The sequence below is a fragment of the Nyctereutes procyonoides genome, unplaced genomic scaffold (genome assembly GCF_905146905.1).
Source record: "Nyctereutes procyonoides isolate TBG_1078 unplaced genomic scaffold, NYPRO_anot_genome, whole genome shotgun sequence".
In the NCBI taxonomy this organism is placed as follows: domain Eukaryota; kingdom Metazoa; phylum Chordata; class Mammalia; order Carnivora; family Canidae; genus Nyctereutes; species Nyctereutes procyonoides.
The window spans coordinates 8,564,103-8,578,678 of NW_026575041.1; the positions used below are offsets into that span (position 1 = coordinate 8,564,103).

At 39.8% G+C, this 14,576-nt stretch overlaps 1 pseudogene; it reads right to left on the reverse strand.

Annotated features, from left to right (window-relative positions):
• Positions 1-14,197: 14,197 nt before the first annotated feature.
• On the reverse strand, positions 14,198-14,313 carry LOC129506844 (U6 spliceosomal RNA; annotated as a pseudogene).
• Positions 14,314-14,576: the final 263 nt, after the last annotated feature.

Genomic DNA, 14,576 nt, shown 5'->3' on the forward strand with positions numbered 1-14,576 from the left:
GTTGACTGAAATGGCTGGAATTCTCATGTTCTTGCAGGAAGTGTAACCATATCAGGACATCACTGCCATTCGCTAACCACCTCCTCCTACACGTGATCCCTGCAATTGACAAGTGCACCTTAGTGTTGATACAGATGCTCTGTTACTTAAAAAGCAAACCTGAGAAGAGATAAAAAGAGCAAAACAATTCATTTTCCATCTAATTAAAGTCATTATAAACAGCCTCCCGGTGCTTAACCTTTTTTCCTCCAAAATCCCAATCTTTCAGCTGAATGCTCAGATCTGGAGCTTCATTGAGGTTTTTCTTAATTGCCTTTCCATCACTAATGGGATTCACTTCATTATTACCTCTGCCAAAAGCTGCCTCCAACTTCCAGGCTCCATGCTGAGTCATTTACATGCCTATTTATAACGCACATTTTCACTAAATGTTGAAGTCACACCAAACTTTAGGAAGCTAAATTGGATTGTGGCCTCTAACTGGAAAGCAGTGACTTGAATTATATTCCCTTACATTTCTATACACACTATCTCTCCAAACTCTTCCCTCTTTCCTTCCCCGATTCTTTCTCCCCTCCTTCTCATCTCTCCTTACCTGTTGTTTTATGTGTTCATCCTTACAATAATGTCAGAGCAATCCTACTATTTCAACCATGTCTGTGACCAACTGACCACTATTTTCATTGAGCAACTACTTTACCACCTGATTTTATTTAGCCCGAACAAAAGCCCATCAACAACAACAACAACAACAGAAAAAGAAAACCTGTAAATTAGCTTTAATGATCCCAATTTAAAGGCAGGGAAATTGAAAGTTGAGAGTGAAAAAATGATGAAGAACACCCAGTTTACCTATGATCAAAGTAGAATTTGAACCCAACCCTTAACCTCTGGAAAGAACTGAGACCATATAACTGAGACCTTCTTATCATAGAAGGGAAACTACCCAGAGAGGGGCAGTGCTTGTCTAGCGTCTCTCGATGATTCAGTAAAGGAAATATAGCAAGAATCCAGATGTACAAACTCCCACTGCTTGTTTTTTTAGCCCTCTTTCACCAAATTTCCTGGGACAGAGCATTAAGTAAGATTTAGTGCAATCTAGTCAAAGAGAATGAGTTAGCAGGGAGAACAGGTCAAGGACAGGGACAGATTCTCACCTAGTATGAGGAAGTGGGCAGCCAGTGCTAAGTGGAGTTGTGGTAATTTTAGCTGGTTTGATGGCTTGTTGGCACAAATCTTTGGAGATGTAGTCTAATGAATTCTGTTTTCTCTGTGAACTAAGAGGAAGAACTCTTCTGTTGCATGTGAACGAGCTTTTGAGGTAAGGGCTTTGAGGAGAACATGAAGACATTTTTTGGAAAACTGGAGGTACCTGACATCACTTGAGGTAGCTTCTAATCCCAGGTCTACCAAAGCTTGCCTGGTCAAACATGTGTGTACACACTATCCAGAGAGATGGCTCTCTGGGCTCTCTGCCTTCATAGAGTTTAAAAGCTAGAGAAATGAGGCTAACATGGAAACAATGAACAAGATACAGTTACGAAATAAAAAATGCAATTGTGAGGGTTGCGAGGTACTTGGGTGGCTCTGTCCATTAAGCATCTGCCTTCAGCTGAGGTCATGATCCCAGAATCCTGAGATCGAACCCCTATTCAGTTCTCTGCTTGGTGGGGAGTCTGCTTCTCCCTCGTCCTCTAATAAATAGATAAAGAAATAACATTAAAAAAAATCCAATAGGGGAAAGGCCAAGTACATTATGATCCACTCCTAGAACAAATATTTGAAGACTTTAGAAATGGTGATTATGCAAAGATTTATTGAATGCCTATTATGTGTAAGACTCTGCTTATTACTGTTTAAATAATACCAAAGAAGATATGGTACTGATTCGTAAGTTACTTTATTCAAGTATTAAATATCTTGAGGTGAACACTAGAAGCAATGAGAGCAAAAAAAGAGAAAACTAACCCATTCTTACCTCCTTGACAAAATAACATCTAAGCTGAAAACCTGGAGAATAAATCAGAATGAAGCAGGAGTGAGAGTCATTCTCCCTTTGACTTCCCTGCTGCCGTCCGTTCTCTGTCCTCCTCTGGTCTGCTATTCTGTGCCCCCGTGGATGGCTGATATCTGCAGAATGTAGTACTAGTCCTTACTTGCCCACTGGCTTTTGGTTGAGGCTTGCCAATGGGATATGCTATCAGGAAATAAGACAACTAGTGGGGGGGGGGGAGAAATGGGGTGTTTCCACTCTGTTCTGTCCCTACTGTAAAATCACATCTCAATCAGTTGTGTCTCTCCATGACAATAGCACCTGAGTGGGTGGCCCCTCCTCTGAGATTCTAGGACAGGGATCTCAGCTGGTCCCAGACTATCTTGCCCTAGGATAGCAAGAATCCCATCTTGCTAGTTGCTGAGTGTCTTTCTCTTTTCCTCTCCATCCTTCTCTTGGTCCTTTAAACTCACCTTCAGGAAGTGGTTTGTTCCTACATTAGAGCCTCTTCCTTTGAGCAATTAGAGGTGAATTCTGTTTCCCGCTGGCAAGCTTCATCAGCTGAAGGAAGAGTGAGAGCTGGATCGGTTAAGGGTTAATGTTCAAGAACCATGTGTTGTTCAGTATGGATGAGACAGGATGACATTGGGGTAGAGAAAGGTGAGACTGAAGAAGGAAGCCAGACCCAAAGGGCTTCATATGTCTTACTCTGGAGTTTCTACACAACAAAGTAGAAAATGCACATAACAGATTAAGTAACAAAAAAAGAATTTAAAGTATGTACATTATAACTATGTTGTACCTAGGAAAAAGAATATAATTAAATGTATCAAAATGAAAAATGTATCAAAATGTGGCTGTCTTATGGTTTTGTAATATAGTTGATTTTTTTCTCTTCTCTATTAGGCAAACTTTCTGAAATGGGTTATGTTAATTGAATGAATTTTAAAATACACTTTTTAAGATTGAATATCCTGAATAGTTCAACATTTGGAATTCCCTGGGAACACTAGAGGGACTGCATGTTCCTGATTCTTTTCAGCTTTCCCCACAACATTGGCAGTTTTTAAATGGACAGCCCTGCAACTGTCCACACTGGACTCCTAATGGGTTATGGGTAGAGAAAGTTTCACAGGGAGCACAGGAGGAGAGACTTTTTCCATATGAAGTCTGCCTCTGGCTTTGCAAACAAAGATTCCCTGATAACAGGATGCTTTACTAACAATCTCAAAGTGACTGTGTGTCAGAGAATAGCCCACTTCTTGGGAAGCTACTTCCTATGCTGACACAATTTTTGAGCAAGTTCTTAGAAAAAGAGACAGTAGTCCATAACACAGGAATGTAGATGGTCTGATAGGTGATCTACTCTGATATTGGAGAGGAGAGACTAGTGGGTGGGGAAAGCAGTGCTCATCCCAGTGCAGTGCAAGAAGGTAAGGTCTCAACCAAAGAACATTGCTAGTCACCACCGCATGTGCAACAGTAGTAACAACAATGACCATAAAAACAAGAGTACCATATATTGAGTGTCTATGACCATTGTTTCCTGGTTCAAAAAATTACACTGCTTTTAGTTTTGAAGCAAACAAACTCAAGTCTTATGCTCAATATGCATACTGGATTCTGCTGTTTTTTTTTTTTTTTGCCTGAAAACTTTGAGAATGACTTACAACATCTAAGAATCAAGGGACTGTAGTGTGCCAAAACTGTGCTAGGCCCCTAATAAGTGGTTCTTCTTCCTATTATAGTACACAGTGCTATTTTTATTTTATAGGTAGAAAAACTGAGGCCAGGTCAAAATAAAGTGTTCACCGAAGCTGACCTGGCTAAAAGGAGCAGTGCTGAGATCCCAAGCTTGGTTCATTTAACTCTAATATCTGTGCTTTAACCACTTTTAGCCATTGATTATGGAGGGATAGAGAGCTTTGGGCAAGATATGACTTAAAATCACACTTTCAACTGTCCTTGTTCTGTTTTACCAATCATTCTTTTATTAACTACTTTGTAGAGTTGGTCACAAAAAAGAGGTGAGTTTGTGGTCTGATCTATGCTGACTTGAATTTCTGGTACTGATATCTGTCATTGTGGATTAACACCTTTGTATTCTGATCTTATACATCAACCTTCATGTGTTTGGTTACAGTGAATCTGTCCCTGAGAGGAGCCACTTTCATGATGAACCCAGGTAGGTACTTCTTAGAACCTCCCCCTCCTGCCCCCTTTTGGCATCTTTTTTGAGCTCTGCATTTCAAATGGCATCATGCCTTGGACCTACCTGACTAAGGGGAGAGGACGTCCATGGATGAATCAAGCTATTTCTAAAGCAGGTTCTAAAATGGGAGCACAGATAGAATATTCTAACTTTTAGGAAAAAGAATCTGATAAAAAAAAAAAAGGCTGGAGAGCAGCTCCCAGTTGTGGACATCTGCTAAAGGCAGGGACCAAGAATTCTAATAGCTCCTAAACTTTAGGACCTTAGATCCTAGCCCCATGCAATAGTGGCCTGGATTTATGGTACAGCAGAAAGGGCAAAGCCTATGATTACTATGACAGGTGGCTGGGAGCTAACCCTACCATCTGTCTTCCTGTGGATTCTTCTGTCCTTCTGTCTAGGCTCTGCCCGTGGCCAAATCTAGCTGGGGGACAGAAGTGGTCGCTAATAGCCAACAAGCCATATGCAAAAAGGACAATGTACACTGATGATGTACCACAGGGAATCCCTCAACAATATTACTATGGCAAGGAAATATCCCAGGAAGGAGTTTACTATGGCAATCCTACATTTCAGAAATGAGTTGTTTTTCATAGGAAAGAACACTGTACCAAGAATTAAGAGCACCAACATGACTCAGCAAAGCTCATGAGTCAGGCTTATTGGGGTTCAACTCTAGACTACATCAGTAACTCTGTGTGATCCTGGGCATGCTTCTCTACCTGTCTTAATTTCATCATCTGTAAAAGTAGATTAAATGAAACTTAACTGCTAGGCTTAATTTGATTGCTAGATAGGTACAAAAGCATAAGCACCTGTGTCAGACATATGCAAGTTAACAAGTGTTACTTCCTTTCGAAATTCTTTTCCTCAACCCATTTTCATTTCTTACATGAGAAAATCAACACACAAAGAGGAGAATGTTTTGTTTTGTTTTTTAAAGTTATACAGCTGTGTTTTGGTAAAGTGTGGTGTGCTAGAAAACATGGAATCAGGAAGATATGGGTTTGGATCTCAATGATTTATTTATTTATTTATTTATTTATTTATTTATTTATTTATTTATGAGAGAGAGAGAGAGAGAGAGAGAAGAGACCACGAGCAGGGGTGGGGCAGAGAGAGAAGTTGACTCCTTGCTGAGCAGGGAGCCTGATGTGGGGCTCAATCCCAGGACCCCAGGATCATGACCTGAGTTGAAGGCAGACACTTAACCATCTGAGCCACTCAGGTGCCTCCCAATGTTTTATTTTAATGTGATGTTGGGGAAGCTGCTTAAGTTCTCCAGGCCTCGACTTCATCATGGATATTAGGGAGGTAATAATGCTGCTCTTCTTGAATCTTTGGTATGCAGTTATATTATGTTGCACTAAGAAAGAAAAATGCCAACCTAAGGAGTCTAAAAGAAGACTCCCACATGAATCTCTAGCCATGCCCTCGGCACATGGAAAATAATGAGATGCACCCAGTAAGTGTGCATGTCCAAGTTTTGGTGGTGGAGGAATCTCTCCTTAGAACTTGACCCACAAGTGTGCAGATCCCCTTGCTTTCCAGATTTACAATGCCCACACACCCCTACCCCTAACAAAAAGCAAAACAAACACAAAAACAAAAACCTCTCAAGCAGAAACTATGAAGTGGGCTCAGGTTGATAATGTCCCCATGTGACTACTAGAAGTAAACTTCACTGGAAGAACTTTAATAGTTACCCACGGAGATTTTCAGATATTAAAGATCCATGTCCAATTGAAAGATGTTAAAGTAGGAAAGGATATGAGTCCTGGAACTGTTGAAGCGGTAGTTATGGCAGTTCCTCTCCCATGGTAATTCTAAGGAATAATAAATACACGCCTGAGCACGGGTGCACATGTGTACAACCTCCCTCACTGTGTGGCTTTGGGTGGATCACCTAACAGGTGATGAGACTGGGGTTCCTAAGGTCCCCTTTACTTTCACACGTATGATTCCTCGAAGGATAATACATGTGTCTTTATTTATTCACAGTGACTTAATTCTGTCAGCTTTCAAACCCAAATTAAGGGGTCCTTGATTATACTTAAAATGTCCCACAACAGTGTAATGGCTTGTTTTTTTGAAGAGTTAGGAGAAGTCAAAGATTCTACCAAATTCCTCTATATCACCTGCAGTTTCTGTTCTAATCACCTGGTATTGCTCATTATCTTTTTTAGCATCGAAATGTATCACTATGCCAACACTTTCCTGCTCTGAGATTTAGTCTTGGACAAAGAAGGCAAAGGAATCCCAGAAGAAGCCATTTTTCCATGCTTGGATTCTATTAATGAGGATGGTAATTAGCTTGCAACCTTTTGTTTTTATGCCACGGTAAGAGATTTCATGAGGGATTAATTAATTAAAGACCACAAAAGGGCCATATCTGCTTTTCTGATCCATAACTAATTAGGGAAGGACAAAAGGGCTTTTTTGGGGGGTGGGGGTGGGGGGTGGGGGAGGTGGGCAGAGTGTCGAGGAAAAATGAGGAACCAGCAAGTCTGCGGAAGAATGAGTAAGTGTGCCCATCCTCTCAACACACCAGTGCTTCCTTATGATGCTGTCTGCTTTCCAATTCCCTTGCCCAGGTGGGATAGCAGGACGAAGAGCAGTGTGTGAAAGTGAGATTAGAGTTTTGGAAGGAAGTCATATTTAGAAGGGCTAATCTCAGTATCTTTCAACCAAGCACACATGACAAAATAATGGAAGAGTTCTTCTGAGAGCAAGAGCCCTGGAGCAGGCAGGAAGGAGACTAAGGAAGAACTATAATGGTGCAGAAACACGTATCCATGCATTTTTTCATCCAGCCACCATTTACTGTGTACAATCCCATTGCTACATACTGTGTCAGGCACAGGGAAGGATTAAAGTTTCCATGTCTCCTGTTAGTATCTTATGACACACACTAGAAAAGGAAGAAAGGCCTTCTTCTTTCCCAAAATGAATGAGTATATCCTTCCTTGCTCCCTTCCTTTATTTGTCAGTTTGATCGATATTTGAACACATGATTATGTGCAAGGCACTGTGGTCAGTGTGGCTTTCAAGGGTACTTATATTCTCATAACGTATACATTTTCATTCCCATGATGTGTTACAAGATCTTTTTTTTTTTTTGCTACAAGATCTTATAGTGGGTGCTGAACAAATCTTTGTCAATAATGCTAGTAACAAAGATGATGGTTTATTCATTAGATTTTTTTTAAAAAAATATGCTGCTCATTTAAAATTTTTGACATAAATTCCAATTAACTATTAATTACTTATTTTAATATAAAGGCACTAATTTCAGCAGAAGATTAGTCTAAGAAAAGGTCAAGTGATTTGTTAGTGCATAATATTTTTTTTCCTAAGTAAATTGATTAGTAATTTTTTTTCAGGATAAAAGAAAAATGGCTGAATGTTTTTAATAATTCCTGATACAAGATTGACAAGGAAATTAGACACTAATTTAGATGCTTAACAAAAATATGTTTTTCACAAAGTGCAATTTTGCTTCATATTCCATCCGAGAGCTCCTTTAGTTAGGACCTGGGAGATGGGGTTTATGGAAGGAACACAAGAGATAACACTCAAAAGCATAGGTTCAAGGCTATGATCTCAACTTCTGCATTAAACAATGGCCACTACTTCATTCAAACACAAGAGTTATGTCCCTGCCTGGTCCACTGTTTCGGGTTATTAGAAAAACCAAGAGGAGAGAATGTGCATGAAATATGAGACCTATGTTATGGTGAGGATTTTTATTACTGGGTTTCTATAATCATACAAACTAGAAAAGGGAGAAAACTTTTTGCTGTTACACATTTCCTGTTCTGATTTAGGGCCACAACTAAAAAAAATCCACACCTGGCCAGGATGTGAGACCACTGTTTGAAATCCCTGTATTACCAGTCTTGAAGGTGGTTCTGTCTTTGAGATTCCTGCTACTGAATTTTAAATACTCTTGATTGGTTACCCTATGTGATGCAGAGAGAAGAGCCTGACCCACCTGCCACTGAACCCCAGCTCTAATACTTCTCAGCTATGGGGCCATGGAAAGGTGGCCTACCTTTTCTGAGCAGAGAAACCTCCTCAGGGGAAAACAAATGCCTGAAATGGTGCCTGGAACATATGAGGTACACACAAAATTCTATTTCTAAATCATCCGTGAGATTGAAGAAGAAAAAAAAAATACAAGATGCTCTCTCTCAGCTTCTTCAGGAAGGAACAGCCTTGTTAGGGGCAGTGACCACTCAAAAGGATGGAAGAGAGTAAGCAGTGGTGACAGCGCTATGACTGTGTTACCTGGGCTTGGCTTCTTATTTTCTCTGAAACAGGTGAACACGGATAATTAAAGTCACTGCATGCTCACTGAATTGGGAGCATGATGCTAGAGACATTTCTGGTAGCTTCCTCAATGTCAATTTTTATTTTCTTCTTTGTTAATAAACCCCTAATTAAGCTCAGGGTGGACATACCCCCAGCTGAAACAACCAAATTTCCTAGCCTTCTCTGCAGTTTGTGACACAATTCTTAATGACGAGGTATAAATGAAGGCCAATCCTTGGAGCTTTGGAGAACATTTTTCAAATGCAGACTGACTCCGCCAGCATTCACCCTCTGCTCTTTGATATTCTCTTTCTTCTTGTCTGGAACACAGAGGCAATGATGGAGGCTGGGCAGACACATCACAACTCCAAGGAATCCTGGAGCCAACATCCTGGCTCCAGAATACCTCTTGTTGCAGGGAAAAATTAAAACTGCCACTTGGCTAAACCACTGTAATTGAACATCTGTTATGTAAAACTAAGTGCACACCATGAGTGTTACGAGGACTCTGTAAAATAATAAAGTTCTTCTATAGTGTCTGAAATATACTGTCAGACCAGTAAATGTTACTTCCCCTTCCATATTCTTGCCAGGATAGAGAACACACACAGGGGTCCAGGACAGAAGCTCTGCTCAGGAGTACGAATTCTCTGCAACTATCTTGACTATAAATAGAGTAGTAACCAATTAGGGAGGAATCGCCAGGTGCTGGGAAACAGATGCCTTTATGGGAAAGGGGCAGTGGCACATACTGTGGTCTCCATTACATAAACGAGGAAACTGAGACTTGGCAAAGGTAAACAACTTCCCCAGGTTGATGTGGCCTAAAAATCCTCATCCACTGGAGATATAACCCTAGGGCAGTCTGATTCTCATGTTAACATGTCCTTTCATTGTACCCTTTAGCAGGGGTACCAGGTAATGTCCCAGAAGAAACATATTTTATTTTTTAATATTTATTTATTTATTTGAGAGAGAGAGAGAGAAAATATGAGTGGGGGGAGGGGCAGAGAGAGAATCCTAAGCAGACTCTCACTGAACAAGGAGCCCAGTGGGGGCCTCGATCTCAAGACCCATGAGATCATGATCTGAGCCAAAACCAAGAGTTGGATGCTTAACTGACTGATCACCCAGGCACCCCTGGAAGAAGCATTTTATAATTTTACTTGCGTTGTATTATTTTAGGTTTCTTCAGGACTTTGATTTTCTAAGAAATATAGGGGGGGAAGAGAGGAAACCTTTGTATTCTTCACATTGTGTCCTTCTGAGAGTTTGTAGGCACAAAAGGAAAAATGCTCACAGTTTTCAAAGGCTGAAGGCACAAACGGGTTAGATGCAGTTTCTGCCAGTCCATTGGTCCCCATAGCTGTGCAAGCAGCCAAGGACCTGAAGATAATGATGCTTGAGTGATCCCCTGTGAAGTGTACTGCAGCATGAGCTCCCAGATCGATCACTGCGACCTTTGGGCTCCAAATCAGAGCTCTTTTTTCACCAGCCGTCTGATTGAACTTGGGTGAGTTGCTTCACCACTCCGTGCCTCATTTGACTCAGGTGTAAAATGGATATGATGACCTAATTCATAGAGCTGCTGTGAAGAGTAAACCAACGGATCTGATAAAAACCCTCAGTCCAATGCCCAGCATACAGTAGGTACTCAGTAAACCTTGGCATTTATTAGTATTATTTTTAGCCTTTACTTTTTTTGTTGACCATTAATAGAAATGGGTTTACTATCAGAAAAATATAACCCCGTAATAAATACGCAAGAGAAAATAAAAATCTTGTGTCCACATGTTTATGGAAAAAGAAAGCTGTTGAAAACTAAGCATCTCAGCTGTTTCTGAGTTTTCTCATTAACATTTGTTTGCTCTTTTTGATTCCTTTTGTTTTCTGCTAGCAGAGAAGTGGTAGCAGGTGCCAAAGTTTAAGGGAAAATATGGGAGAAAAATTTCAATGGGATTATAAATATCTCTTCATTAACTCTTTTTCTCCCTGTAAATTCTGCGGGGGTGTGAATGAGAAGAATGTAACTCAGGAAACCAATCATCTAATGCAGATGGGTTCTGCATCGGGCTTCTAGAAAGTGAGGCTGAGGCTGGCCAGCAGAGGCAGGTAAAGAGCTTCCCAAGGGGGCCTACCATGTTCCAGTTTTTAACAAACTGGTCTAGGGTTCAAGTGACCATTGGTTTCAGTTTGCTTGAGACTTTGCTGTCTTTAGCACCGAAGGTAACACATCCCAGGAAACCCCTCAACCCTAAAAAACCAAAATGTTTGGTCACGTTAGCTAGCGATAATTAGATCTGGCAGCAGGTAAAACAACAAACCTAACTGTGCAAATCTGCAAGCCAGTCAGCTTACATCCCCCGGCCTCCACCTTGTACCTTTTTGTTCACTGCTAAAGGGACTAGATACAACCTCTCAGAGGTCAAACCTACTATCTGGTCAGTCAGGGGCAAATGACAAAAGGGCAGGGGCTGTTTCTCTTCTGCTGACCCTTACTTCCTGGACATTATGTGTCTGTTTATATGCAGAAAGTATTTATGGGTATGTTTCTGTCTTCAAACTGAATGGCTGACCTGTACTAGTAGCAATGGCAGCAGCAAGATGGCACAACCCTGAACAAAGGCTTCATTGATGTGATTACCCAGTGTGACAAGTACATAGAATGTAGAGTACATTCATAGTGACTGTCTACATGGATCCAGTAAATGAGGTAACAGATAAAAGAATGTGTTTGCTCTAGAAAATACAATCTGACATTTTGGAGAGATCCTAGAAAATGAGGAAGATTTTTTTTGTGGCCACTTTTTTGAGCACTTAGGATGTGCCATGCATTTATATGTGTTCTTGTTAAATCTTTCAGCAATTTGTAAGATAGTACAGACACGAAGAACACTGGGGCTCAAGGACAAGTTTGTGGAAGGAGAATATGATTTTCTGTTTAGGCTATTCTAAAAACTAGGCAAATCACCTGGGATATGCCTTTTAGGCACAGTATACCTCTTTATGTGTATCTGTAAAATAAGTCCATCTTATTTCTCAGGTAAGTTTTAGGACTAGAAAAGGGAATAAACCTGAAGTTACTTTGTAAAATGCTACCCAGATATAATCATGTCTCCACTATACACACACACACACACACACACACACACACACAGGAATACATACAGACATAACTGGTACCCTTGGGAAATTTATTTTATCTTTCTGACAAGAGCTAACCGAGAAATGATTTGAGAATGGTGACCATGACTTTAGCCTTTGTCTGAATCCTGTCACTCCCTCTTTAAGCCACACCAAAGAAACATGGGATGTCCATACAAAGTACTTCCTTCTAGATGCAGCTCCCCTCCGTGTCCTTTCTAATTAGAAATTCCATTCTCCATCCTGGTTCTAAGCTGCAGTTTCACACCTATTCATCCTGATTTCTGACCATTTGCTTATCTATTGGAAATATGGACACAACTAAAACACTGCTGCTTAGAATACTGACTAAAATTCAAGTATCTATAAATGTTAACTAGGATGTGTTATCTAACAAAGATAAATGGTTACAGTTCTAATTTGTATCTTGATATTGTGTAGAGTTCTATTAGTAATCTTTTCAATTTTGCATGTTTTATAATGATTCTCTTTTTTACAATGGGTAAACAGCTTATTTTAACACTTGATAATGTCGCATTTCTGTCTTATATGATGAGGTTTTGTATATCAGAGCAAGTCAAAGGATGGTAATTTCTAGGCAATTTAGTATTTGAAGAATGACTTCAATACTTGATTTTAAAAGTTTTTTCATTTAGGGATCCCTGAGTGGCTCAGCGGTTTAGCGCCTGCCTTTGGCCCAGGGCATGGTCCTGGAGTCCCAGGATCAAGTCCCGCGTCAGGCTCCCTGCATGGAGCCTGCTTCTCCCTCTGCCTGTGTCTCTGCCTCTCTCTTCCTCTGTGTCTCTCACAAATAAATAAATAAAATCTTTTTTAAAAAAGTAAAAAAAGTTATTCATTTAAAACAAACTGAAATGCTATTTGATATGGAACTACACCAGCAAGTATTATATGCATGTCTGTTCTAAAGAAAAAGAATATACGAATTCCTAACTTACACCAAACACAAAAATATTAGTTTTTAAAATCTACTCACTTTCAAAAAGGCCATCTGAAGTTCCCAGCATCCCTTTAGCAACAGAAGTAGTATTTTTGCCAATGGCAAAACAAATCCAAATATCAAAGGTTTGTTGATGTTGAAAACTAAGATCCCAAGAGGTCTGAGGAACTTTGAGTTAGACACACATATTCTCTTATTTTTTAAAGGCTTGAGGTATACATCAAAAAACTACAAGGCTATCTTATTCCGGTAGCTTCCTAATGTCTTTAGTGCACTTATTAAAAGAAATAAGTGAGAGTCAAACTTCTTAAGGCAACCATTGGAAGACAACCGCTGTTTCTTCACAGGTGTTTACCAAATCAGGGAGGGCTTAGAAGAGCACAGGAATACACATATGTTAAACACAGATTTTCCCCATGTATAGATCAGTCTGTTCCCTCGGATTTGGTCTCACTGAGTTTCACTTTCTCCACCCCAGCCACTAACTACCAAGTCCTCATCATTTAGGATCTTATATTAGGGAATCAGACTCTTGTTGTTGAAAGGGACCTTAAAACTCATCAGGTTCAATTTCCTATTCTGAGCTTCGATTCCTTCTACAGCCTATGGGTCACATGGTTAGCTAACTATAACTAAGGGCCCTCTATGACTAGGAATTCATCACCTTGAAGGCAGCCTAGTTCTTTGGATGGTTATCACTCAAACCCTTCTCTATCATGCTGAATTGTCATTTGTTCTGTTCTAGATTCCTTTTTTCATCACTTTCATTTTTTTCCGTCCTTTCCTTCCCTTTCCCCTTCCTCCCTCCCTCCTTCTCTCCCTCCCTTCCTTTCCAAAAATAATAACTAATTACCCACCATGTGTCAAGTACTATGTGCTAAAATCTTGGAAGCCATAGCTAGGGTTAGGAGTTAGGTTAGAGTTTCTACTATCAAGTATCTAACCCTCTCTGGAGGGAATACAATAACAGGAATACAATATTGTGATGTGTATGTCTTGGCACAGAGATAAATGAGACACAATGGAGAAATGGAAACAGGGTCCTTAATTCTTATATGAAGCTATGACTCCAAAACAAGAACTTGATTAATAAATAGGGCTTAACCTAACAATAAGGTATGAAAATACAGTGAAAATTTCTTGTTTGGGGATTGCCAGAATTCATTTCTTCTTCTAATATGAAACATTTTCCTTTAGAAAATGGTCTTTCCAATTTTGTGATCAGTCTTAGGGGTCCAGGGCTCCTGCCTCCATCAATGATGGTAGAGAATATAAGCAAGACAAACCACAGTCTTTTCCTAGGGATTTAGAATCTTAAATAAAGAGTAACAAACTGAAGAAGAAATCATTTGGAGTAGATATTTTTAACCAAAAAAATATATATATATATATAATTCACATATAACATTGGATAAGTTTAATGTATACAATGTTGATTTGATATATTTATATATTGCAATATAATTACCACTGTAGTGTTACCTAATACTTCTATCCTATCACATAATTAGCGTCTCTTTTTTGTAGTGAGAACATTTAAGATCCAGTCTCTTAGCAACTTTGAATATGTAATAGAGAAAATATGAAACAGTTCACAAATCTGCATGCCATCCTTGCCCAGGGGCCATGTTAATCTTCTCTGCATTGTTCTCATTTTAGTAATATGTGAGTGAGTCGATTTTTTATGTGACAGCTGAATAAGATGGCCAAGGCTTTCCTGCTGCTCAGACTTGGCAGCATTGCTCTGAGTCCTCTATGTCTGTGCTGTGAGCTACCTTTCCAGTAAATTTTAATTTTCTTAATTTAACAAGAGGCAGGATAAGCTATTAATCAAATAACTAAATGAAACAAGAAGGTTGTGCTGTGCAGAAGGTATGGTATATGCAAATACCTGGAAGCATGAAAGAACCTGAGAGCCTAACTCAAGATGAGGTTTAAGGTAAGAGGCAAGGATG